This window comes from Schistocerca americana, chromosome 2, assembly GCF_021461395.2.
Source record: "Schistocerca americana isolate TAMUIC-IGC-003095 chromosome 2, iqSchAmer2.1, whole genome shotgun sequence".
Lineage (NCBI taxonomy): Eukaryota > Metazoa > Arthropoda > Insecta > Orthoptera > Acrididae > Schistocerca > Schistocerca americana.
The window spans coordinates 1,012,691,057-1,012,717,751 of NC_060120.1; the positions used below are offsets into that span (position 1 = coordinate 1,012,691,057).

Consider the following 26,695-nt stretch of genomic DNA (forward strand, 5'->3'; position numbering starts at 1 on the left):
TTATCTTTCCTACACAATAAAAACCAATAAATGTTGGAAAACTGAAGTTAGATCAGAGACAGAAATTTCGAGTAATTTTAGTCGCATAATGACAGGTACGTACAGGGTGACAATTATTGAACTATTATGAATAAAACGTAAATTAATTACAAACTACATGTCTGCCATCATTCGCTAAGGTATGGCGCACACGAATAGTGAAATGCTGCATGACCCGCTGAACTGTCGGGAAACCGATGCTACCAGTGACCTCCCGAATGGCTGCTTTCAGCTCAGCAACGGTTTTGGGGTTATTGCTGTACACTTTCTCTTTAATATAGCCCAAAAGAGGAGTCGCACGTCTTCAGATCTGGAGAATATGACAGCCAATCGAGGCCCATGCCAGTGGCTTCTGGGTACCCCAGAGCCAGAATTCGGTCCCCAAAGTGCTCCACCAGGACACCAAACACTCTCCTGCTCCGACTGTGTCGATGTCATTCTTGCATGAACCACATCTTGTCGAAATCAGGGTCACACTGGATAATGGGGAAGAAATCATCTTCCAAACGTTCACGTACCGTTCGCTAGTGTATCGTGGCATCAAAGAATGTCGCACCAGTTATTCTGTAACTGGGCATTGCACAACACACAGTCATCCGTTGAGGGTCAAGAGACTTCAAATACGGATTCTCAGTCCCCTAACTGCGCCAATTTTGCTTATTGACCAACCCATCCAAATGAAAGTTGCCTTCGTCACTGAACCAAACCATATATGCGCATACCGTGAATTTTAAAATTTTCCCGGCGAATTGACTGTGCAAAAAAATTTCGGGCTTGCAACCGGTCGTCATTCAATACCTCACACGATATTCCAACTGGGCACCTGCCAGAGGTGGCTCAACTGAAGAGGACTGGCAGGTGCCCAGTTGAAATATCGTGCGAGGTATTGAACGACGACCTGCTGCAAGCCGGAAATTTGTTTGGACATGCGCGTACTAATTTCCGTCATGACATGCGGCCAGTTTGAACGCCCTAAAGCAAACTGTTCAGAAGTCATGACGATTTAATTTCATATAGTTCAATAAATCTCCCTGGATAGTGCACGAACACCAGGCTCAGATCAGTATTCGTTCATAATCTATTGCAGGAGAAAGTCAGTGACAAAAATCGCAGTGGGAACACTTTACGCCGAGCCTCCCAAGAGCCGTGTGAGCGTTTCATCCCACGTCTTGCGCAATTTTATCTGGTGCTGCTGTGGCTGGGTTCCGCAGAATGTACGGGGGTCCGCTGCTGCTGCTGCTGACGGACGCCGGCTGGCAGCAGGCTCGTTACGGTAACCAGATTGGCTCTCATTAGCAACGCGGTTCGACTGCTTAGTCTAGTCGCCGAAATGTCGCGGTCGTGCGTCCAGAGTGAGTGTACAGCCGGCTCTCTCTCTGACACTCACTCTCTCTCTCTCTCACACACACACACACACACACACACACACACACACACACACACACACACACACATAGCAGGCAGCTGAGCGCCTGGACCGCCGCTCAAAGCCTCCGGATTTATGGTGCGTTCGCCGACTCACCAGCGCGAAAGGTCAAACGTTGCACGTGGATTCTCCAGGATGTTTTCTACACGACACTACATTTGTCGCCTGGCGAGCGGGTTTTGCCAACGTCCAGGAGGTGAATGTACTGTAGAGCCGGTGTGCGGTACGGACCGGTGCTACCTGGCCTTAAGCAATGATACAAATTATATTTTACGACCTTTCAGCAAGAAGTGTCCCACCTACAATTTGTATCGGACATTTAGCTGTCAAAACATAAGGACACATGGTAGTCACTGCTTAAAATTCTTTACTCTGAAGTTTACGACTAGAAGCCAGGCGATTCCATTAAAAAGTTAATGGTCTTCTTGTTCCTCTTCTTCTCCCTTTCAGTTTCTTATAGTCTCTCCAAATCACTCCTTTTTGAGAATAAAACTATATCGTTACCACCAAGGCGCTAATGTAAATGAGGATTTTTTACCCACACTAACTGCCGGCCGCGGTGGTCTAGCGGTTCTGGCGCTGCAGTCCGGAACCGCGGGACTGCTACAGTCGCAGGTTCGAATCCTGCCCCGGGCATGGGTGTGTGTAATGTCCTTAGGTTAGTTAGGTTTAAGTAGTTCTAAGTTCTAGGGGAGTTATGACCTAAAATGTTGAGTCCCATAGTGCTCAGAGCCATTTGAACCCACACTAACTAGTTTGAAGAGTGTGTTCACTAGTAGGCGAAATAGGTATTCGTAAACCACACATGTGGAAAACTAAACCTGTGAGATCTGAAGCAACAAGTAGGATGGATCAAGGAATTTGAAGAGGACATGGGAGAACTAGATAAACCATTGGATGACCTGCAAAACAAGACAGGAAATCTCAAGAAACTGAAGGCCAAGAAATAAGATTTAAACCGAAAGTAGACAAACGACACACAATGAAAAGGGTATTTACAGATGAGAAAACACAGATAAGATCAGAACGAATGAAAATATACTCGGCAGTTAAGAAAGAACGAAACATGCTCTTACTGAAGAAGAGGACCAGGGAATGATTGACTGAAGTTGTCCAGTGAGGCCATAAAAGCAAATTATAATAATCAACCACACATTGACTATTCACGATTCAGTCTCAAATGTGTTATACCGTATTTTTGCTAATACGGGTTATAACTGCGTATGTTCTGCTTTCCTCTTAATTATTATTATTATTATTATTATTATTATTATTACACTCTTTTGCTGGAATATTACATCATTATTCAGGCTTTTTTGTTTCCTTCTTGATTTTCTCTTCGCAAAATATCATCGTTCTTTGACTGTGTTACAGAATCTTGTGCTCTGTCCATATTTTTGCTGTTTTTTTTTTCCTTTCGTGTTCACAATCTTGTTTCTGAATTTTTCTCTTCCTTTTATCGTTTCCCTACTGAATACTGCATGTTTTAGGTCTTCTTCTGTTTCCTGAAAGCAAATGGTTTCTTTGATTGACCTGCTTACAACATTAAAAATATGCTGTTGTGCATTCTACGTATGTGTCCATCGGGAGTTAATCGGACTTTTTTGATCGTATATGAGAGCCTGTCTGTGCGTACGTACAAGTCTTCCATACGGCTCTGCATCCTTATACTAATACTGAGTACTGTCCCAAAAAATTTTCAGAGGATTTGATATTCAATTTTTTCTGTCTCTGCGGCGTCTAACGCTGCGGATTTGGTCGTTTCTTGTACGTAGAACGCTTCTGGTAGTCAATTGTATTGTAGTGCCCGAGTTTGGCATGTCTCTAAAAGTTTCTTTCAGTGTAGTGCATCAATGTCAGTTGTACGCTTTCTCAAGCTTTTCTGTTCGGTCTATGTTGGATGCCTTGTTTGATCCTCCTTTTGTACAATGAAGAGCCAAAGAAACTGGTACACCTGCCTAATAACGTCTAGCGCCCCAGCGAGCACGCATAAGTGCCGCAACACGACGTGGCTTGATCGTGGCGTGAAGTAGTGCTGAAGGGAATTGGCACCGTGAATCCTGAAGGGATGTGCATAAACCCGTAAGAGTACGACGGGGTGGAGATCTCTTCTGAACAGCACGTTGCAAGGCATTCCAGATATGCTCAATAGTCATGTCTGGGGATTTTGGTGGCCAGCGGACGTGTTTAAACTCAGAAGAACGTTCATGGAGCCACTCTATAACAATTCTGGAGGTGTGGGGTGTTGCATTGTCCTTCTGGAAATGTCTGGCAGACATGTTGCTGGAGATCATTGTAACAAAAAAAATTTTGAGGTGCTGCTTCCACACAAATATTCATATAATAATTCTTTATTGAACATAATGAGAATTACACATGAAAGAATGGTGTTTTATCTACACACCACATTTTTCCGCGTAATCTCCATCCCATTCTATGGCCTTCCTCCAGCGCGAAACAAGGTCGTGTATGCCCTAATGGTACCAATCTATTTCCTGGTGGTGGAGCCAATGCTCCACTGTGTGAATCACTTCCTCACCGTGCTCAAATTGTCTTCCTCGAAAGGTATCCTTTAATGGCCCAAACAAGTGGAGGTCCGAGGTGGCTAGATCGGGGCTGTAGGGTGGATGGGGTAACACTGTCCAACCTTGTTTTGCGATGTGTTCAGCAGTCCTCGGACTTGTCTGGGGCCGAGTGTTACCGTGTTGCAGCAAAACATCTCCTGAGTTCCTGTAGCGCCACAGTCGCAGGTAGCCTGTCTTTTGTTAATGTATTGACATATATTTCTGAACTCTTGGCATCACATCAATGACAATCATACCTTCACAGTTCCAGAACACGGTGAACATCATCTTGCCGGCGGAAGCAATTGCTTTGAATTTTTCTTCTGTGGCGAGTGGGATGGCGCCATTCCATCGACTGTCGTTTTGTTTCGGGCTCAAGATAGTGCACCCAAGTTTCATCATCTGTCCCAATCTGGGACAAGAATGCCTCCCCCTCACTTCAAAAGATTAGTACAAGTCAAAACAAATGTTACCTCTGTGCGATTTGTGATCTACCGTTAGACACCGCGGGACCCATCTTGCACACACTTTTGAACATCCGAGAGTGCGGATTATTGCATCCACACTTCTTTTGCTGATTAGTAGATTCAGATAATAACCGCACACTTTAAAACAAATGTGCGATGTGTCACTGTAATTCAATGCTATGCAGTTACTGAAATAGCAAAAGGAAAATTAAAAGATGCATTTTATACAGAGCCTAACGGAGTCCTTATACAAACAAATTCTGGGACATAAAAATTTTAATGGGTGATTTGAGCGCAAAAGGTGGTTCAGAAAATGAAGGGCTTGAACATATCATGGGCGTGCATGGAATGGGGATCACGAATGTAAATGATGAAATGTTGATAGATACATGCGCTGAACATGACCTAGTCATTGGAGGCACATTGTTTCAACATCGATACTGCCATAAGATAACGTGGGTTTCTCCAGACCACGATACCAAAAATCAAATAGAGCACATAGTCATAAGCCGCAAGTTCCGACTCTCTCTGTTAGATGTCAGAAATAGAAGAGAGGCTGACGTTTGAAGTGACCACCACCTTGTTTTGGCGGAATTCAGACTGAAGGTAGTAGCAAATAGAACCAAGCTCAATCACAGGTGCAAGAAAATAGATGTGGCTAGATTAAAAGACCAACAGATCAAAGAAACATTTGCCCTTGAACTACAAAACAGATTCCAGGTCCTCTCTGAATAAAACTTTATGGAAGAGGGAATTGAAAAATGCTGGCAAAAAATCAAAGACATTTATTTAGATGTGGGAGAAAAAATCTTAGGGTCTAGGGCACATCAATGGAAGGAATGGTTCTCCGATGCTACGTGGAATGAAATCAGCCACAGGAAAGAACTAAAACTTAAGTATTTGTAAGACAAGAGCGCAGAAGAGCGAAGCGCATAAAGAATGCATGGAGGCGAACAAAAAAGTGAATGCATTGCAACGTCGAGATGAAAGGAGATGGATGGATGACCAAGCAGAATTAGAGAACTTCAGACATGAAAGACCAGTGAAGAACAAGGATGGGGTGATGCTTACAACTCAACAGGCACAGCTACAGAGATGGGAGGAGCACTTCAAGGAACTATTAAATTGTGAAGACAACCAAAAGGAACAGGTAAGAGATGCTCCAGAGAAAGTCGAAGAAGATCAAGATATAAATTTGCAGTGCCCCACAATGGAGGAAATTAGGATTGCCTTGAAAACACTAAAAAATACAAAGGCTCCAGGCCTAGACAACATAGCACCGGAGCTCTTAAAAGCCGATATTGAAAGTACTGTTAAAATGCTCCATCCTTTGCTGAAGCATATTTGGCTTGAAGAGAAATCTCCAAAGGAGTGGAAAAATGGTTTCGTGGTAAGGCTCCCAAAAAAGGGAAATTTGTCACACTTTAACAACTGGCGTGGTATTACATTGTTGTCAGTGCCCAGTAAGGTCCTCACCAGAATTATTTTAAACAGAATTAAAGAATCCCTTGAAAAGCGACTGCGTAAAGAACAGGCCGGTTTTAGGGCACAACGTAGTTGTGTTGATCTTATTAACACTCTTAGGATCATTTTAGAGCAAGGCAAAGAATTCCAAGCAACCATGTACCTGTCATTCATTGATTTTCAAAAGGCCTTCGATTCCGCGAAACATAAAGTGCTCTGGCAGGTGTTGCGGAAGTATGGCATACCGCAGAAGGTCTTAAACATCATAAAAGATCTATATGATGGCTACAAATGCTGCGTACACCACAAGGGAAATATGACAGAGCCCATAAAAGTAACAACTGGAGTCCGGCAGGGTTGCATTTTGTCACCGACACTTTTTCTACTCGTTCTAGGCTCTGTTACGAGAAGAGTCCCAGCAGGCAGGAGACGAGGAATCCAGTGGGGGATTCACGAACGTCTGGTGGATTTGAATTTTGCAGACGACGTAGTTTTATTAGCTCCAAGGCTGACTGATATGCAAGCTAAATTAAACTTGCTGAAAGAAGAAGCAGAGACTGCTGGCCTCAAGATAAATACAGGCAAAACAAAGGATGTGAGAGTAAATTCAGGGAACATGGAGGTGCCATTGTTAATAGGGGATCAGTGGGTGGAGACTGCCAGCTCATTCCTGTATCTGGGTAGTATAGTGGAGGAAGATGGTGGAGCTGGAGATGACGTGAAAAACCGCATTAAAAAGGCAGTATGGAAAAATAGAAATATCACGTACAAAACTAAAATCCGTATTTTTAATACAAATGTGAAGGCTGTCCTTCTGTACGCCAGTGAAAGCTGGAAAATGGATGAAAATATAACATCCCAGTTACAAAGCGTCATAAATAGATGTCTTCAACGCATTATGAATATCTGGTGGCCAGAAAAATTGTGTAATGAGAAACTCTGGCGAATAACAAAACAGATACCTATAGAAGATCAGATACGAGAGAGAAAGTGGGGCTGGTTGGGGCACACCTTGAGAAAACCAGATGGAGACTTCGAGAAAAAAGCATTGGAATGGAATCCCCAGGTAACAAGGAAGAGAGGAAGACCAAGGGGCACATGGAAAAGGACAGTGGAAGGGGAAGCAATAAGACTTGGCAAGACCTGGGCAGACTTGAGGCAAATGGCCAAAGACAGAGACGGATGGCGAACTCTTCTGGATGCCCTATGCCCTCATAGGGGCCAAAGGAATTAAGTCAAGTCAAGTCAAATGTTAGTGACATGTACACGTCCAGCCTATATTCCATTCTGGCCCACATTCGCCCTATAATGTCCGCATTGATCCCTCATACCTCCTCGCAAGTCAGCCGATGTTATAGGGAAATAGAGAAGTGAAAGCAGTGTCTTTGATGTAGCCCCAAACATAAAAATCACATGGTTATAGGTTCGGGAATATGAAGGGTATGCCAGCAACTGGAGATTACCAGCTGATGCATCACTGATTCATTGTTGTAGTAGCTCAGTGCCCAAGAACTCACGAACATCATTGTGGAACTGCAGTGGGGAACCATCCTGTTGAAAAATGATCACTGTCCTCTTGAAATTGACACATGAACTGTGGAAAACGCATTCGCCACCGATCTGGCAGACATGTTGCTGGAGATCACTGTAACAAAAAAATTTTTTGAGTTGCTGCTTCCACACAAATAATTAGATAATAGTTCTTTATCGAACATAATGAGAATACACACACGAAAGAATGGTGTTTTATCTACACACCACATTTTTCCGCGTAATCTCCAGCCCCTTCTATGGCCTTCCTCCAGCGCGAAACAAGGTCCTGTATGCCCTGCTGGTACCAATCTATTTCCTGGTGGCGGAGCCAATGCTCCACTGTGTGAATCTCTTCCTCACCGTCCTCAAATTGTCTTCCTCGAATGGTATCCTTTAATGGCCCAAACAAGTGGAGGTCTGAGGTGGATAGATCGGGGCTGTAGGGTGGATGGGGTAACACTGTCCAACCTTGTTTTGCGATGTGTTCAGCAGTCCTCGGACTTGTCTGGGGCCGAGTGTTACCGTGTTGCAGCAAAACATCTCCTGAGTTGCTGTAGCGCCACAGTCGCAGGAAGCCCGTCTTGAGTTTTGTTAATGTATTGACATACGTTTCTGAATTAATGGTACCATCTCTTGGCATCACATCAATGAGAATCATACCTTCACAGTGAACATCATCTTGCCGGCGGAAGCAGTTGCTTTGAATTTTTCTTCTGTGGCGAGTGGGATGGCGCCATTCCATCGACTGTCGTTTTGTTTCGGGCTCAAGATAGTGCACCCAAGTTTCATCATCTGTCCCAATCTGGGACAAGAATGCGTCCCCCTCACTTCAAAACATTAGTATAAATCAAAACAAATGTTTCTTCTGTACGATTTGTGATCTACCGTTAGACACCGCGGGACCCATCGTGCACACACTTTTGAATATCCGAGAGTGCGGATAATTGCATCCACACTTCCTTTGCTGATTGATGGATTCAGCGCCAAGTGCCGAGTCTTAATGCGCCTGTCCTCGTGAATGACACAATCAGTTCCCTGCAACATGTCAAGTATAACAGCCGTGGATGGTCTCCATGACCGCTGCAAATCGTGGGACTTCGCCGAACAGCCTTCTGATGACCTCACCCTCCGTGCCGAGCGAGTAACTATTGTTGTTTCGACAGCAGATGATCCATGGACATTGCACAAGCGTTTGTGAATATATCCGACAGTTTCTTTCCCTGCAGTGAGAAATTCAGTGACGGCGCATTGCTTATAACTTATCACCTACAAGCGCCGTTTTGAAATTGCTCTACAGCTACGCTCTCTGTCGGAAGTGACGGAAACTTGGGCGCTCACTCAGACTTTAAATAATACATTCGTATCGTTTCGCATTCGTAGCATTGTATTCGGATGAGAAAAAAATACGGTGTATTACCTTCTGGTTAACTCTCTTACCCTACCTCTGCACGAATGTTTTTACAATAGACTGAAAGTGTTTAGACCATTTTCAATAACCTCTTCAGTCCCGACCACGCATTAAAAGTCCAAATGAGCTACGTCTACGGTAATTGCTTTTTGTTAATGCTAGTTACCAATGAATGACTCTCAATTTTTTTTAAACCATAGTGAATTTCTTGTAGACGGTATCATATATGAGACTCAAGCTGCACATTTATACACACACCAATATAGTTTCTGTTGTGTCGGCAGATTAGCCAACACAACGCACACTAATTGAGAGAGGAGGCCGAAATGCACGCGTTAACTCACGCAGGATGGCGTGAGGTCTGAAACAGAATCCGTAATGAATGGTATAAAGAAAAGTACGTAGCTTCTGGAATACTTAACTTTAATCCATCATTTGTATACATCGTTCTTGATGAGACATGCTTCATACGATAACTATCAATTGCTATGGCGCCTTGCTAGGTCGTAGCCATTGACTTAGCTGAAGGCTATTCTAACTATCTTCTCTGCAAATAAACGAGGCTTCGTCAGTGTTGCATCGCTAGCTAAGTCGTCCATACAACTGGGGCGAGTGCTAGTAAGTCTCTCTAGACCTGCCGTGTGGCGGCGCTCGGTCTGCAATTACTGATAGTGGCGACACGCGGGTCCGACGGATACTAATGGACCGCGGCCGATTTAAAGCTACCACCTAGCAAGTGTGGTGTCTGGCGGTGACACCACAGTTTCATGTTGCCTTATTACAAAAGAAATTACCAACATTACACATATTTTCCGCATTTGCTGTAGATTTCACAAAAAGGTCAAACTACTAACTTGGTACCAAGCATTTCGACAACTCTAAGTAAAAAATTCAAAATATTTAAAAAAGTTCTAAGAAAACTGTCTAGAGGAAGACAGGAATAATTTTAATAACACACTTATTCTTACTCATTTTTATGTTTCCATAACTCGTTTCTTACTCGTATTTGAGAGACAGGCACTGTTTCTTCTTCTGACGCACTGCATCAAAGCGTCATATTCATCATGAGATTCATCGATCTCTGTCAGACTCATCTCGATCTATTCTGTCGACGAACTGGGCGATCGCTTCATCAGTCAAGTCTGGGGTCAAGTGCAAAAAATATAACCACACTTCAACTGACACAAACAAAGTCCTGAGGAATCATATGTGATACCCTAAAGTTTTAATTTTATAAATCCGTTATAACGGTAATTTATAGTTCACTTCTAACTGAGGGATATCAGTACAGTTTTTTATCCTACATTAAATCACATGAAAACACATGTAATTGGAAAAAGCTGGATCTTTATTTTTATTTCGCTGAGACATGCTGTGCAGTCTCAGAATCCGAAGTTTCCAGTCAGTACTGCCATATCATGATGCTCGTCAGGAGGACGAACAAGTGAGATGACGCAAGTATGATATCTATTGTACGTGATACCACAGACCAGAAAAAGTTCAGTTACGTATGGGAGTGAGAAAAAAGTAAAACCTGGAGGCCCCATATATAATACCTCGGGACTGAAGAGCATAACCCTGTATTTGTCTTCTTACATAGTTATACATTGTGGCAAAGGCGTTCCCAGGATCTGAACTGGGGGGGGGGGGGGGGGGGGCAGGTCGTACTAGTCTCAGGAAACAAGGACTCGAGACAACATACAACACTTCTTATTAAATAAAACAGTAAACGAGTGAAAAACTGCTTTCAATAAACATTTTAAATATAAGAACAGTAGCATAGCGAGGTGCCCGTTTACACTGCGGGCTGAGCAGAGAGATGCTGAACAGTGCTGCACGGTAGCTCCGAGATTTGTTTCGTGCAATCGTTGGATGCGATTTCTTGCGATGGACGTCGAAAGTCCCATATGTACGTCAACATCCCGTGTTGTGGGATCAGAAAAACAAACACTGCCACGACAGAGGTCTGGTATGCCAAGCCTGGAATGAAATGTTTAAGTGCAAAAAATTAAAATAAATAACTACCAAAAATACTACAGACAAGAAACGCATAAACTTTGGTATATTATCATATTTGAGTTACGTACAAATTATATCATTTTAATAAAGAAATGGTAGCCCCAGTAGTTACAGTATTCAATAAACGATTCATGAGGTAAATTTGCAATAATGACAGTTGACAGGTTTTGAACACCTCTCCTCCGCTCCTCATCCTTCTTGAAGCTCCACTGTTTGCTTCTGAAAGCATGCTTCAAAGCGCTGTTTTCGATCATGTCCTGGTAAAAACTCAACTGAAGGGAGATTTTGTGTCTACCTTTATCGATTAATATGTTGTGAAAGAAGGATATGCACTGAATAACAATGTCTTCGTGTTTTAAAGGAGTTTTTTTTTCTTTGGGAGAATATGCAACTTGCTCGTCAAAAATCCGAACGTGCGTTCCACAAGCACTCTAGCCGCCGATAATTTCTTGGTAAATAATCTTTCTTCGTCACTTAGTAGCAATCCAGAAAATGGACTCATTAAATTATGTAAGTCAGCAAGGGCTTCAGGCACCCCTAATGGGGCTTTTACTGAAGTGCCCGATAGTTTTTTCGGTGATGGCCAGTTTTGTGGAACGTTCTAAAAATTATTTTATAAATCACTTGCACTAAATGTCTCGCCATCTACTGCTTGCCATAACCTGCACGACAACTGCTATTAATCTACAGTTAGCGTCAGCTGTAACTAAAAAATTAATAGTTTAGGAGCAGTAAAGCATTTTACATTTAAATAAGGTAGGCGAAACGATGTTGTTCGTTAGAAACTTCACATAGTCATGATCCCTGTGGTGTCACCGCCAGACACCACACATGCTAGGTGGTAGCTTTAAATCGGCCGCGGTCCATTAGTACATGTCGGACCCGCGTGTCGCCACTGTCAGGGATCGCAGACCGAGCGCCACCACAAGGCAGGTCTCGAGAGATTGACTAGCACTCGCCCCAGTTGTACGGACGACGTAGCTAGCGATGCACACTGACGAAGCCTCGCTCATTTGCAGAGCAGATAATTAGAATAGCCTTCAGCTAAGTCAATGGCTACGACCTAGCAAGGCGCCATTGGTAACATTGTATGTATCTAAAGAGTCTCACTTGTATCGCCACAATCTCCAGATGTACCAAAAGGATGGATTAAAGTTAAGTATTCCAGAAGCTACGTACTTTTCTTTATAGTATTCATTACGTATCCTGCTTCAGACCTCACGCCATCCTGCTTTAGCTTAGGGCGTGTCTTTCGGCTTCCTCTCATTGTGTCTAGACTGTCTTGTCTAGACACAACAATCCCTTACTGCCTACAAGTGAATACGCTCTTCCTTGGGGACGTAACATGCCTGTGAATAGCAGAGCGGATTGTTTATCGCTAAATTTATTATTTCTATAAACTTCCCTGCCGACAGTAACGTGCCGAAGACAAAAAATTTATCCCGGATCTGCGCGAACGAGTTCGAATATCTTCTGCCACTCGCTGGGTACGCCCATGCATTGTGGTTTATCTTAAATAGATGGGTGTTCATTCGATGCTCGAGCGTGTTATGTTGATATTTCGATTTGGGCTGTTTGAACAACGGAAGTTACTATCCTGGGGAGCTCGGTAACGGACTGCTGAGGTAGCGGCGTGGGAGAAACCCACGCAGGGCAGGATGGGCTGCCGAATGTCACGCACCAGCCCCTCCTCCCCACACCCCGTCTCTTTTTCGATTTGCAAACGTCGTACGCGATGTCACCTTCCCAGACCCGACGCGGGTCCAGGTCGGATTGACTATCGACCGAGGCGGCCGTCCTCCGGCGCCGCTATTAACCGTGGCGTCAGCTCGCACGGTGGTAGGGTGCTGACAGATGCAGCGCAGCCGCCCACGACAGCCGCGGGTACCCACCCACTCACCCCTGAGGGCAGATCGTCATTTGTCTGTGTTCGGAAGCGGGGTCAGCGCCAGTGCACCATGTTGTTAAGAGGCTGACCGTCTGGAATGAATGGCGGGAGACGCAGGCACAACCGCAACGGGGTGATACTGTGACAATTGCAGATTTGTCACAGCTGTGCCTATCCTCGACGCCATAATCCCGCCCCCCCCCCAACCCCCCCTAAAAAAAAAACAACTTCTCGTGAAACGTTTTTAGTGAATTGTATAATTTTGATGTAGATCTTATTGAAAATATGCATTTTTTTACGCTGTGGGAACTAAGCCTAGGTGGGAAGACCGGACTGGTCCCAACTACCGTGAAGGACACCACCTCCAAAGCGAAGTTCAGGCGTGAACTCTCCGCAAGCTTTCCCATCCAGACAGGAGTGAGGCAGGAGGATGGTCTCTAATGCATCCTCTTCAATTGTGTTCTGGAGAAAATCCTCAGAGAATGGACTTCCATATTGTCACCAGAAGCAGGACTGAAGCTTGGGTGAAAGAAAGACAGCCTCAATGTACCCTGTCTAGCCCTTTCTGATGATCTCACCCTACTGGCCAACAGCGTGGGGGGGGGGGGGGAGGGGGGGGAGGGAGTGTCTACTCACCAACTACAGAGCCTCCACAGTACTGAGGCAAACCCAGATTAATTCAAGTAATTCATTAATCTGTCTGTCATAATTGATTCTGTTGTTTTTGAGAATGGTGACTGCAGAGAAATAGGCCAGTAATTTTCTGTGTCCTCTATTGCCTTCCCGGAAATTTTTCTGATGTGAAGGATTCATTTATTATCTTTGTTAATGGAGTTGGCGTACTCTCTGTTCATTGTTTCCATTCACTGACTTCATCAGATTCTGTGTTGGGTAATAACATCATTATTCTGACTGCATATCTATTCACAGGTGTTATATTTGGCACTGGAAATTTTTGTTGTAACTTCTCTGCAGTACACGAAGAATGTTATATAATTTGTCAGACAGTATCATTATCGTTACATTCTCTCTCTCTTCCTCATGAGTACGGTGTTATAACACTGTCTGTCTCTTCCTATTTCTTTATTCATGGCATCCCAGAATGCTTTGATTTTATTTTCTGCCCTACCTATTATTTTCTCATTAAATTTTTTTCAGCAATCAGCGCCTTCCTATGAATTTTTTTGCACCCATAATGGAAATTTGAGAACTCTGCCTCATTATGTCTCATTTTCATGTAATTGAGGTTCTTAAGGGTATGGGGGCTCATTAATACCTGCTCTAGTCCATTTGTTTTGTGACATATTACATGGGGGCTTAATTATATAATGAATGCAAATACTTTTAAATTTTTAGTAGCTGTCTGTCCGATTACGAAGTCTCGTAAACGGTTGGCCCTGACTGGTATTAGTACGCAATCTGACTGCATAGAATAACAACAAAGAATGAGAGAAAACTTCCGTTAACACAATTTATTAATTAAGTCCCCAGCAACTATAAAACCTACGAAACAACAAAACACAAGTGTAGCTGTTCTGTGTGTGGAAGTGTGATTCAACGTACACATCTGGCACGGTTCTTCCTCAATAAGACCAGATATTTTAAACATCATTTATACTAAAGTAATTAAAAAAAACAGAAATACTATAATTGCACATGGAAACCAGAAATACAGTCTAATACAAGAACACGAGCCAGATGCTTTGTTGACTGAACCTGTAACCAATAGGTATTATTGTTCAAGACATTGAAATAATACAAAAAAAAGGAATTTTTTTACCTTCATATATATTGACGAAAAGCACAATACAGCATCCCTAATCCCACAACATCTGGTGTCTAGCCCATCAAAACAATATGACAACATCTGAACAAGCACTCTCCATGGGAACCTCTCAACAACGACTCACCACTGCTACATCTCAACAAGCACACCTACTGCTACTTCTCAATAAGCACTCTGCACCACGACTTCTCGACAAGAACGCTCCACTACCACATCTCAACAAGCACTGCCTACTGCTACTTCTCAATAAGCACTGCCCACCACGACTTCTCGATAAGCACTGCCAGTGGAGGCGGCTGAATAATACTCTTTGGCGCAATCTCTGGCGCTGTGGCTCAGTGTAGCCACCTTTCATATGCCCCTCCTCCACGGGCCAGAATTTGATGGTATTTTTGCCAGCATTGGTGATGAAAATACCACAAAATTCATCCAAAAGAAACGCAGACAAAAATAAAAGATAATATTAATAAGTAAATATCACTTCACTAAATAAATTTTGGCGTTGCAATGACCATTCCATAACCTAATATATAGAAATACAGTAAGGAATACAAATGATTTCATACATGTGATTTTACATAACAGTTTACACAAGTACCATTCAATCAATGGCACCAGCAATGTCAAATAGGTGTAGGTAAGAGTCTCATAACATTTCACAAACAGTAAATACACAAAAAAATCAGTTTATACAAATATTCACATAAAATGCTTTCCACAGTTCAATAAACAAGTAGTTGACAGCTCCAGCAGTAGCACCCAGCAATGGTCAACAGGTGCAGACACCAACGAGTGACATTATTTCAGTAGAAACAGTTCCATCAGTGGCACCCAGCAATGTTAAACAGGTGCAGACAGCAAGAAGTAACATCATTTCAGTAGAAGCAGTCCATCAGTGGCACCCAGCAATGTTGAACACGTGCAGACACCAACAAGTGACATCATTTCAGTAGAAGCAGTCCATCAGTGGCACCCAGTAATGTTGAGTAGGTGCAGACACCAACAAGTGACGTCATTTCAGTAGAAGCAGTTCCGTCAGTGGCACCCAGCAATGTTCAGCAGGTGCAGACAGCAACAAGTGACATTATGTCAGTAGAAGCAGTCCATCAGTGGCACCCAGTAATGTTGAGCAGGTGCAGACACCAACAAGTGACATCATTTCAGTAGAAGCAGTTCCATCAGTGGCACCCAGCAATGTTTAGCAGGTGCAGACAGCAACAAGTGACATTATGTCAGTAGAAGCAGTCCATCAGTGGCACCCAGTAATGTTGAGCAGGTGCAGACACCAACAAGTGACATCATTTCAGTAGAAGCAGTTTCATCAGTGGCACCCAGCATTGTGGAACAGGTGCAGATACCAACAAGTGACATTATTTCAGCTGAAGCAGTTCCATCAGTGGCACCCAGTAATGTTGAACAGGTGCTTGTAACAGTCAATAATATACACTATCACTAATTAGACAGTTCATTAGCAGAAATTGAACATTTCCAAGTGGCACCCATCAATGTTGAATAAGTGCAGGTACGAACCACAGTTTGAAGGCACACACAATTGCATTTACAAAATTATTATCAATGCTCTTACACAAAACATACAAATTATAATAAACACACAACTGATATCAGATAATTGTCATATTAAATATTACAATCCACAAATAACAGTTATCCTATAATATTTATGGGTGTCAGTGCAGACCACAACAAACAAGTAAAATAATATTTATGAGATAGGTCGGTACCAATTATTTGGGATTAGGAAAGGAAAACACACAAATCACACTCACTCATCTCTCATCCACGTTAAGTACTACTGTGTAATTGAATAGTGTTAGTTGTGTAAATGCAATTCTGTCCAAAATTTTATGTTCAACTTGTGTATCAAGTAGTAGTGGCAGCAATGTATAACAGTCAATAATAGTTAGTCAACGTCATAGTCATCATGTCAAGACCAATGTTTGCCAAGCCAAATCAAAATGTACGGTTGCTGAACAACTGTCAGCGTGCCAAGATATGCAAATGTTTCCTCTCTCCAAAAAAAAGTATATACTGCTTAGTGATTTAACAGAGTATGTGTGTAGACAATCTTCTTTCCACTTGAGTGTTCTAGTCTGCTATCTTCATCCTCCTCGTTCCATATAGACCAACAAACAAACAAAAGTTCTCCTCACTTTCTTCACGTCTTATCCACCAAAACTATAATAATAATCATCATCACATAATCTTAATACTTCAATAATACCTCTTATGTCGATACATATAAACCTTATCATCAATATCATTTACCTTAACTCTTGTCCACCAAAACTCTAATAATCATCAACTTCACACTATCTCAATACCTCAATAATACCTCTTCAATACGTCGACTCATATAAACCTTATCGCCAATATCATTTCACTTCCATAACAACTCTTTCCTCTAGCCAGTCTCCTCGAACAAGTACAGATAAAATCCTAGTGCAAACTTCAATTCATCATCCCATACAATCCGAAACACAATGTCCACACACAACCTCTGTGTAATCCATCTGACCCAAATCTTCTACTCGTTATGAATTATAAAATATTTTTTGGGTACCTTGTCCATCATTAAATAAAAGAAATGCATACATGACCTCTAACAGCCTTTAGTTCGAATAACTTCCAGTAAGTAAATACAAGTACGGAGTGTGTACAATCATAATATTTCACAGTGTGTACACCACTAGAAGAATCATGGCAAAGCAGAAGCAAAAATGTGGAGTATTTCTTGTGTCAAGTGTCACTTGCTATTTCAATTGCTCACGAAGAATGCAGTGTAATAACTGCCAATGGTCTAAACCTAGTGTTGGTATGTCATGTCGTTAGCTTCCTATTAGCATACATTTATACAGCTTCCATAAAACCTCCAGCTCATGTGACTTCTATGACGTTTCTTGTACTAATGTCGTTCGTCGAATTATAGCAGTTCACTTTCTTATCTTAAAAATATAAGGCACTGAGCGTAAACAAAACATGCAATAGCGAATAAATATACCAGTGGAGAACAGAATGTCAACAAGTGGATGCAGCACAATTCCTACAACGAGGCTCTGCCAAGTAAACAATCTATAATTAATACCATAGTGTAACCTAAACTCTATGTTCGTACACAGTATATCAGCATTTCTATATACCAAATTAAAGAGTAGTTATGACAACAAACAGAAATGTATAAATATGCAATCCATACGCAAAGCAGCAAATATGTATCTTACACAATAAACCGGTCTTTAGCATCATATCAGCATAAGCAAATAAATGTTCATATGTAATCTTAATAAGTAAACATGAAGGCGCAAGCAGATAAATCACAAAGTGTAACCTACATACATAACCACATCAGCACAATTAATCAAGTGACAATTATAATTTAAATAAATAAGCACAGCAGGCACATAATAGAAAAATATGACATCAGTGAAAAAGCAGTGCAACCAAGCGATGCATAATATACATAATTAACAACCCTGTTCGTTAATCAATCATTGTCAATATCAGTTAACGTACGCAAGCACGTCGCTTCACAAGTAAATTCATAGAACATAAAATGTAGCACAAAGTATAAATCAGTAATCGCGAGCAGCAAATTACGTCTAAAGTACGTACCTAAGTGGAAATAAGTTACCTGAAAAATAAACTCAATTAATAGTTACCTTTTTAGTTTATTACTTTCTTCTTCGAAATTACATTCTTCCTGAAAATTTCTCGATAGCAAGTCCTCTTAACGTCGGACATACACAGAATTTACCTGAAGTTCTTAAATATTTTGTACAACCGTATCCTGAAAAATACTGAACGTTAATAACATAATTTTTCAAGTCACTATAGCTTTATACTGAATTTAATCGGAGAAATTAGACTGTGTATTTATTTACGGCTGTCAGTGCATTCGCACTGAGCGCTCGATCAGCTGTAAGTACGCGTGACGTAGGAAGTAATTGTTTGCGGTCAACGACTGCCTTGTGCGGCGCGCAGACTTGACTGTTGCTTTGAGCATGTGCCGCCGCCGGAACACGGCGCGGTATCCTTGTACTCTCCGTATGTTTACATATAACTGTTAGTTTCTCAAAAGTATGTCATTCCACAAAAATTTTAACGTTCGATATGTGATGTATTCCCTCAGAGCGCCGAGATTTAAGAGTTTCTACTTCGACAGTGTTATCATGAATAACTTTGCGAACTCTATATGGACCGTTATAAAGCAGAAAAAATTTGCGACACAAGCCTTTTCCTTTGTGAGACAAACGATGAGACTTAACTAACACATTGTGACCAACTGACAAGGTTTTTAAACGACCAGGACGTTTAGCTGATTTCTCTCTTCTAGCAGCCGCAGATGCAATATTTTGCAGAGCCAGGTTCACAACTTCAGAATGCCACAGTTTCCGTGTAGGCGAAAAAGGAACGATTTCAGAAATGCGATTTGTCGGTGCTTAATTTTTTAATATCAATATCGGCGGTAAAGAAGTTGAATCATTAGGGAGTTCATTCAGAATGTTTTGAAAAATATGAAGATACTGATCCCAAGTTCTGTGATTCTGATGACAATAAAGTCGACACAATTTATTGATTTCCTTCATCCATCTCTCTGAAGCGTTAGATTGAGGGTGAAAAAGTGAAATGAAAATTTGTTTAATCTTCCAATGCCATAGAGTACGAAGCCAAATTTTAGAGCGAAACTGTGATCCATTATCTGATATAATCTTATCAACATGACCCACTTCTTTAAGAAAATGTTTGATGAAAGCGTTAGATACTGAACGAGCTGTTGCTTTGCGTAAAGGTGTAAAACACACATATTTTGATGTCAATTCCACTGCTACCAAAATGTACGCAAAACCATTAGTAGAATGAACCACTGGACCGAACAAATCGACTGCAGCCATCTCCTTTAATTTCGCTGGAATAATAGGAAACAACGGTGCTCTGTGAGAAATAGTTGGCGGCTTAGCCTTTTGACATAATTTGCATTTGGCAAGAACAGATCGAATACGTTTTTCCACGTTACTGAAGTAGCAATTTTCTCGTAATTTATGAAAGCATTTTCTGGGACCAAAGTGTGCATAACTGAAATGTGTGTACCAAATCAATTTATTGACCCACTCATCAGGAATACAAACTAACCAAACAGAGTTGTCGACCGATTTTCGTTTAAAAAGAATATCATTGCGAACTAAATAATACTGTCTAATCGCTACGCTTTCCTTTCTCCTCCATTTCTCCTTAAAGTCCTTCCAGATTGGATCCTTGTTTTGCTCCTTAGCGATGTCCTGGAGCGAAGACGAAATAAAATTCTCAAACGCAGCACCTTGAATATACATCAAACAATAATTGTTTTCTTTGCAGTCCTCTTCAGCACTTTGTTTCAAACCCATAGGTGCACATGATAAAGCATCAGCAATAATATTTGAAGAACCCTGTATGTAAACAATACTAAAGTCAAATTCCTCTAGATACAGCGCCCATCGTGACAATCTGCCATGAGTTAATTTTGTTGACATAAGAAATTCCAGAGCTCGATGATCGGTGTAAACCTTAGTATGTCTGCCAAACAAAAATGTGCGAAATTTTGTGAAAGCCCAAACAACAGCAAAAGCTTCAAGTTCCGTAATCGAATAATTCTTTTCTGATTTAGAGAGAACACGACTTCCAAATGCAATAGTTTTCTGTACTACAAAGCCGTTTTTTTCTATCTCTTGAAATAAATGTGCACCTAAGCCTTTGTATGATGAGTCCGTCGCCAAACAAAAATCTTTAGATAAATCCGGATGTGAAAGAAGTGGAGCAGGAACTAAAGCATCACGAAGTTGTTCAAATTCTGCTTGAGCTTCCTCATCCCAACACCAATTAGAATTCTTACCAGATAGTTCACATAAACGAGGTGTGGCCAAATTGTCCAATCTAACACAGCGTCTAAGAAAATTACAGACACCAAGAAAACTACGAACATCACGTTTTGTAGTAGGAACAGCATAATTACGAACAGCATCTAGTTTCTCTGGATCAGGAAGAATACCTTGTCTAGAAATAATGTGACCAAGAAATTTCACCTGAGAACGACCAATTTCAGATTTTTCCAAGTTCACTGTAATGCCAACTCTTGCAAAAATACGTAATAATGAATCCAAAATTTTGTTATGCTCACTCCAAGAACGTTTAGCAATAAGAATATCGTCAACATATGAAGTAATATTGTCACGAAGATAAACAGGTAAAATTTCGTTTAAATTACGAATGAATGCTGCTGAAGATACAGTAAGTCCAGACGGTAATTTCCGAAATCACTTTTGGGTAAAATAGTCATATCCGGTTATTCTTTACCGTCTCTCTAGATAGATTGATAGTCGAAGAGTAGTTTTGATAGATACAAAGAATAGTAAAAGAGTAGGCAGCAGTGCAGAAAACGAAAATGGAAATAGCACTACTGCAGCTCGGGGCCCTGTGCACGTTACGGCACATATTCACTTAGTGTAGTGAATCCCCTGAGGACATAAACAGCCGCACATAAATTCCAGTTTGTGACTTGGTGGCGAACTTGGCGGAAGTGCGTACGTAAATTGATCTAACCATGAAAATGGATGTATGTCATTCTTAGAATTGCGAAAGATCTTAAATTTCCGAACAGTTAAGAAGTGTTTATAGTCAAAGTTTTCTCCTCGTGGCGACAAAGACCTACCGCATCTGTCCCAGTCCGAGTTTCGATTATTGTCAAGTTCGCGCGCCTGGCGCTCTCTTGTTGCATCCCGTAAATGAAATAAATTACTTTCTTCAAACCCCTCTGCTATCTGTGATTCTAAATTTCTTCTGCTGTCTTTTCCTACAATTTCGCCTTCAATTTGTTTGAATTGCTTTCGTAATGCCTCAAATTCCCTTTTGATGCGTTCATTTTTCCTTGATTTTCAACATGCTTCTTTATGTTCTGGTACTCTTCGGTTTCTGCAAATGGCAATGGAGCTGTATCATCTGAATCTCTGTCCCCATTTAAACTAAGACTTGTCAATTTATCTGCAATCTCCTCAACTCTTTCCGATAAGTCACCTATTTGTTCCTTCTGTTTATTTACGTCTTCCGTAAGTGTCGCGACTCGGGTTTCAGTATTGACACATTTAGTAGTTAACTGTTCATACTGTTGTGTTAAGTTATTTATTCTGTCATTTGGTACGGATTCCTCGATTCTTTCAAATATTTCTTCCTTATTGTGTGCACGTTGTAAATTTAACTCTGAAAATTTTTGATCTCTTTCTTCCTGTTCTCTAGCCTGTTCCTTTTGTCTGATTTCTATTGAAATTAATCTATTATTGTGAGCATTCAAAATCGGTTGTACTTCTTCTCTAATTTCTTTCTTAAATTCATCTTTCATGTTTTTGAAACATGTCCCTATTCGTGAGTCCAACGGTGTTTCCATTGTTCCCATATCAGTTTCTAGCCGTGTTGCCACTGTTTTTAATTCAGATCCTAACTGTGATCCCAATGAGTCTAACCGTATTTCCATTGCTCCCATCTGTGTTTTTAATTCAGATCTTAACTGTGTTTCCATTGTTCCCATATCAGTTTTAATTGTTCCTATTTGTGAGTCTAACCGTGATCCCAAATTTCATATTGCACTCATCAACTGCTCCATATCTTCTGTCGTTAATCTCGTATTCTGAAAATTTTTTGATTGTGAAAAATTTTGAACTGTTTCCGGACTATTTTCCCGACTTGTTAAATTGTTTTCCACTTCATTATTCATCATCCTGTTCTCCTGTGTTGGCGAGTTCGCCATGTCAACAATTTCGTTATTCTGACTATTCATCATTTTTGCCTTTTTCATCGATCGCATAATCATTTACAAAATATACAAAACTCGTCACTATACGAAAATTACACACAATGACATTTTATCTCCAACAATACCATTCACACGAAATGTTTCCCGACAAACACGCCTAACGAACAATTAGAAGCTTCACAATTGCACAAAATTGTCAGACCTGTGTACAAGACATCAAAAATTAAATTCTGCCAATATACCATTAGAAGATTGACAATTACCAAATCTACACATGCAATATAGACTACAATTACTAAACTACAAATTACTACAACAATACTACTGTCTGCTATTTTTACAATCAGAATAATTCCAAGGGACGATCCGAAGCAGCGGTCGCCACGTGCATGGGGGCTTAATTATATAATGAATGCAAATACTTTTAAATTTTTAGTACTGTCTGTCCGATTACGAAGTCTCGTAAACGGTTGGCCCTGACTGGTATTAGTACGCAATCTGACTGCGTAGAATAACAACAAAGAATGAGAGAAAACTTCCGTTAACACAATTTATTAATTAAGTCCCCAGCAACTATAAAACCTACGAAACAACAAAACACAAGTGTAGCTGTTCTGTGTGTGGAAGTGTGATTCAACGTACACATCTGGCACGGTTCTTCCTCAATAAGATCAGATATTTTAAACATCATTTATACTGAAGTAATAAAAAAAAAACCAGAAATACTATAATTGCACATAGAAACCAGAAATACAGTCTAATACAAGAACACGAGCCAGATGCTTTGTTGACTGAACCTGTAACCAATAGGCATTATTGTTCAAGACATTGAAATAATACAAAAAAAGGAATTTTTTTACCTTCATATATATTGACGAAAAGCACATTACAGCATCCCTATTCCCACAACATCTGGTGTCTAGCCCATCAAAACAATATGACAACATCTGAACAAGCACTCTCCATGGTAACCTCTCAACAACGACTCACCACTGCTACATCTCAACAAGCACACCTACTGCTACTTCTCAATAAGCACTCTGCACCACGACTTCTCGACAAGAACACTCCACTACCACATCTCAACAAGCACTGCCTACTGCTACTTCTCAATAAGCACTGCCCACCACGACTTCTCGATAAGCACTGCCAGTGGAGGCGGCTGAATAATACTCTTTGGCGCAATCTCTGGCGCTGTGGCTCAGTGTAGCCACCTTTCAATATTGATACTGGTATGAGTACTTCTGGAAATAATTTTTAAAGCTCAATTTAAATAATGTTCAAAATTTGGAAAATTTCATATCGTCGTTGCTTCCCCCAACTTCATCCCAGGTTTGGTTTGTTAGGTCTTTTGAAAAATCAGGTACTTTGATTTCTGATAACTGTATTTTGTAGGCTCACAGCTTAAAGAATCTTTGCATACACTATTTTACTGTTACTACTTGGCGTAAATGGTCTGGGAGCCTACAGTCCTTCAAACTGCATCACACTTTTTTGGGTCTATATGTGTGGTCACATGATTAATTATTGATATAGTAATTGTACGTTTGGAGCACAGCACTGTGAGGTAGAGAGTTATGGACAGTGGGAAAAAAGAGCTGGATGAAAATCGAAGTTATTAATTAATATGAAAAATAAAATATGACAGTTTGACGCTGAGCTCCAATTATTTAACTCGACAGTAGTTTGTGTCGTTGAGCACTGGTGTAGAGATCAGAAATCAAATATGTAGTACTATCGTTCATTGACAGGGCTTACTCTTACTGTAGGACAAAGGACGGAGGTACATGCATTTATATCAGAAAAGGAGCACAATTCAAGTCATGACATGACCTTAATACAGTAAGTGAAGACTAACATTTTCAAATTTCAGCTATTAAATTAACAGAGATTGACATCACCAAGAAATTAATTATTTTGTGTGTATATCCATATCCCAATGGTAGGGTGGACACATCTCAGATAAATTAACAGAAGTTCTCCATGAAGTCTCAAGTGGAAAAGTCAACATTTGTGGAGACATCAGCACAAACACAAATATCATAAATGAAACCAACACCCGCTCATAAACATTTTTCATACTTTTGATATGTCCCTGTTTGTCAATAGCACAACAAGGGTCGCTACAATTACTCAGGAATTTCCTCAGACTAACGATAATGTTTGTTAGCAGTAGACTTCTTTTGGCCAGGAATGACCTCTTTTCCTGTACTTGTCTGCTTTTTATGTCCTCCTTGGTTGGTCCGTCATGTGTCATTTGGCATCCAAGGTAGCAGAGTTCCTTAATATCGCCTATTTCGTAACTACCAACTTTGACTTTAAGTCTCTCGCTGTTCTCATTCCTGCTACTTCTGATTACCTTTGTCTCATAGGTTCTACACATCAAATGGAATAGTCGTTTGGTGGCCACCTCCCCGAATGGATTTTCGCGGCTTCAAACAAATTGTACTTACATATTCCCCTACACAATAATATCTGTTCATTGTTTCAGATACTCGCTTTTTAATTCGTCCTGTCTCTCATTTTACGTAGTCCACATGTAGCGTTGCAAATCTGGTATCAATTTTAACATGAGGCTCTCGCAAAACCAGAGTCTTTCGAAACACATGGTCAGTAAAAGCTAGAGAAGCACATTGTTGACATCGCTTAAACAACCATCTATCATTTACTTAATTGTTTATTCAAACGATACTTTCTTACTTAGAGCAAAAATTTAAAATCTTAAATCAGGAGGCAATTTTATGGTAGTCAACACGGAAAAAATTAATTACACCTAGTCTATTTGTTGTCACATATTCTACGTAATATGGTCAACTTTCCATACACTACGAAGAGAAACTCAACGTAAGTTTTTAGATATGGAAAAAAATAAGATACGTGCGTATGTCTTTTTCCTATTTCAGGATGAAAGACACATTTATAAGGTCCAATGTAGCCGTATTTTTGCTATTTATTTTCATTTCATTGGCAATAATAAAAGTAAAGTGTACACTCAGGTCTGTCTGTAGCGGCTCAGTGCTACCAAAGACTACAAGAGTAAACGAACACGCATGTATTAGTCAGTGACAAGTGTACCGCTGTCGTTTTTCACACCCTAGCATCTCGCATAGGGTATTTAATCCCAAGCAGTTCATACATTTAGCATCCCTGCTGTGTTTCACGTGTTTGACACTGATCCCTTCAGTACCAATCTAATTACGACGACATTAATTCGATTGTTGTGAGTCTGAAGCTTAATTGCAGCGTATCATTGATGCTCACGCTTTATGTTCTCAGTTAATTACTGCACACATTCAACCGATTTAGCTGACGCTGTAAGCTACAGAACACAAAATCGGAGCGTATATCTCCGTGATACACCGGATGTAGTGCACCAGCGTACGATAACGAACTGATTACACTGGATTTAATGGGCACCGTATGTAGTTTGTCGTCCAACATGTGGGACAGAGGCGTCCCTAGATGAATTATAGGAAAAATGAAACGTTAAAGAGCAAGGCATTGTGTTTACAGATGGGTAGTGCCTGATTTTCTTAATTTACGTATACAAATGTCTTGGTACGATATATTTTTTTGTTATGTTCTGATGTTGACTATACGCTATTCTCGTGCCTACGGACTGAACGACTCTAAAGATTGTTCAACAGCTGGAATTCGACCTGGAGATATTCGGTTCATATATACATAGTGGAAGCAATTTGATTCATCCTAACTTGCATGACAGGGGAAGTAGTGGGAGTGTACAGCTTGCCAGGATTTTACTGGGTACCATGGTTTAGCAGTCACGACTTAAAAAACGTATTCTAACGAGCTCGATCACGAAAACTGTTTACTTGCTGAATAAATAAATGTCATGTCCTACGCTGGTCGAATGCTTCCGGTAGCCGCCTCATTCAACAACAGCCTTGTCAGGACGGGACGGAATAGCGGGTAGAGATTTAGGTCACACCGTTGAACTAGGGATGGAAACAGTTCCCATAGGAGGAAGACTCACTGTTGATCAACACGGTGAGAATGAAGAAGATAAAGAAAATCACTACGTTAATAACATATAAAGTGTATTCACATGATATGCAGTCTTCATCTTTGGAATCCAAGGGCGTGGCTTATCAGGACTACGAACGTCCTACTAATCGGAGCGTTTGATGTTATGAACTGAAGAATGCAAAAAGAGAGGAAAAGGTCGAAATTGGACTTAGTGGTGATCAGCGACATTAAATGCAATGGGGACAGATTTCTGATGCGATGTTTATCGGGAAATATCAGTAGCATCAGCAGATGGCGTAACTGTTATCGTCATTATTAT

At 40.9% G+C, this 26,695-nt stretch overlaps 1 pseudogene; it reads left to right on the forward strand.

Annotated features, from left to right (window-relative positions):
- The first annotated feature begins 1,251 nt into the window (after positions 1-1,251).
- Positions 1,252-26,695, forward strand: part of LOC124594627 — a 178,447-nt pseudogene continuing 153,003 nt past the window's right edge.